The sequence below is a fragment of the Apium graveolens genome, chromosome 7 (genome assembly GCF_009905375.1).
Source record: "Apium graveolens cultivar Ventura chromosome 7, ASM990537v1, whole genome shotgun sequence".
NCBI classification, from domain to species: domain Eukaryota; kingdom Viridiplantae; phylum Streptophyta; class Magnoliopsida; order Apiales; family Apiaceae; genus Apium; species Apium graveolens.
In genome coordinates, this window is record NC_133653.1 from 134,023,691 (window position 1) to 134,026,501 (window position 2,811).

Below are 2,811 nucleotides of genomic sequence, written 5' to 3' on the forward strand. Positions count from 1 at the left end.
TCAACCAGAATTATTAGAGAAAATAAGAAGATGTCAGGAAGAAGTAATGAGCCATGAACGAGACAGTTTGACAGGAGAAGAAATAGGGAGTCAAAAGGATGATAAAGGGATACTAAGATTTTCTTCCAGAATATGGATACCCAACATAGCCGAGCTGAAAGATGAAATTCTTCGAGACACTCACAACTCCAGATACTCAATTCATCCCGGAAGTACGAAGATGTATAAAGATTTAAGAGAAAACTTTTGGTGGCCAAGCATGAAGAAAGAAATTGTAGAATGGGTAAGTAAGTGTTACACTTTCCAGCGAGTCAAAGCGGAACATCAAAGGCCCAGTGGACTGATACAACCATTGGACATTCCAGAATGGAAATGGGAGCATATCGCGATGGATTTTGTAGTTGGATTACCAAGGACCAGGGCGAATCATGATGCTATTTGGGTTATTATCGATAGATTGACGAAGTTGGCGCATTTTCTTCCTATCAATGAAAGATTCTCAATGGATAAATTGGTTCGGTTATATCTTAAGGAAATTGTGACCCGACACGGAGTTCCAGTATCCATAGTTTCAGACAGAGATCCTCGATTTAACTCAAGATTTTGGAGAAGTTTTCAAGATTGTCTCGGAACGAAGCTGAACATGAGTACCGCGTATCATCCGCAGATGGATGGTCAAAGTGAAAGGACGATTCAGACTATTGAAGATATGCTGAGGGTATGTGCACTAGATTTTGAAGGGAGTTGGGACGAGCATTTGCCATTAGTTGAATTCTCCTACAACAACAGCTATCATGCCAGCATTAGGATGCCGCCTTACGAAGCCTTGTACGGGAGAAGATGCAGATCTCCAATATGTTGGGAAGAAGTTGGTGAGAGAAAGATTTTGGGTCCAGAATTGATCCAGCAGACAAAAGAGAAAATAGAACTCATTCGGAAAAGATTAACAGCAGCTCAAGACCGTCAACGTAAATATGCAGATCCTACCAGAAAAGATATGGAATTTGAAGTTGGTGAAGCAGTGCTATTAAAAGTTTCTCCTTGGAAAGGTCTATCAAGATTTGGGAAGAAAGGAAAGCTGAGTCCGCGTTATGTTGGTCCTTTTGAGATTTTGAAGCGTGTGGGAAAGGTTGCTTATGAATTAGCGTTACCACCTCACATGCAACATATTCACAATGTGTTCCATGTGTCGATGTTGAAGCATTATTTGCCTGATTCGAACCATGTGATAGAATACGAGCCAATCGAGATCCAACCAGATTTATCTTTTGTAGAGCAACCAGTACAGATTTTAGATAAGAAAGAAAGAGTACTTAGGAATAAGTCTGTATCTTTAGTGCGAGTCTTGTGGAGGAATCCCAAGGTTGAAGAGTCGACTTGGGAATTGGAAAGCGAAATGCGATCCAAGTATCCTTATTTATTTTCCTAGGCTGATTCTGAGGACAGAATTCTGTTAAGGGGGGTAGATTGTAATATCCCATATATTTTCAAATATTATTATTATTATTCGGAATTGTTTATGTGATTTTATGTGAATTTTTGGTGATTATCTGAGTGGTTTTGCAGGTGGCCGGAAAAGCTCCAGTCACCGTTAATGGCGACTGGCCGGCGGCGACGGCGGAACGACGGGGAAGACGGTGAAATTACCGTTTGCACCCCCCTCGTTTCCAAAGTCTGCAGAAATTGGATTTTTGTTTTAAAATTTTTCAAAAATTAGATTTCTGTTTATAATTATTTTTATAAAATTGTTTTAATTATGTTAAATTCCAAAAATCATTATTTTTAATTCTGAAAATTTATTTTAATTCAAAAATAAATCCAAATTATTTAATTAATTAATTTTAGTTGATAATTAATTATTTAATTAGTCAATTAATGTAAATATTAATTGATTAATTAATTTAATTAGTTATTAATTAATTTTAATTGATTATTTAATTAGATTTAATTATTTAAAATTGATTTAAAAATTCTGAAAAATAGTTTCGAGCTTTAAGATATTATTTTAAATTATTTTCCAGGCTCGATAAATCTTATAAAATTATTTTAGGGTGTTTGAGCCCTATTATTTAATTATTAAATGATTTGGAGACCCGTTTTATTCCGAAAAATGTTCAAAAATTCATAATAAATCAACCGTTTGTCCGTTTAATACGAAACGAACGCGTACAAACTCAGAAAAATATTGCGCTTTCAATAAAAATACTTTTGAGACCTAATTTCTTTTATATTGCAATGTCATTTAATTTGTATATCAGTTTGAGTCGGTATTTGATCGATAAATGCTAATATTGACCTGATTTTCATTCTGAGCACACTAAGACGTATCTTTTAATGATCTGAATTATGTATTGCATGAGTTATGAGATTTCGTGTTATACAAATATCATGATTATGTGTTATGTGATAAGTATGCTATTTGTTTACAGTTTAATATGCCATGCTTAGTTATAAATGGTCGGGGAGATGTCAAGACGTAGAGTTACGTCGATTGAGTTTAGTTCTGTCAATTAAGATAGTCTTTTTGTTTATAGAATCGAGTAGCAAGGAGTACAGTCAAGTGTTAGACGAAGATAGTAGCCAGCAGTTAGAAGCAGAGTTAAAGTAAGAGGTTATTGAGCATACCAGGCAAGTACCCCTAACTTCACTTATCGTTCAAGTGACGTTCATTTCTAATCATATTATACAAGTACCTATATCTTTATTTATCATTCAATTGATATTGACTCTGAACTTTATTCTTTCAATATCCATACTATTCTAAGTTCAGAATAGTTAAACGTTTTATGTTTCGCTATGAATTACTCTATA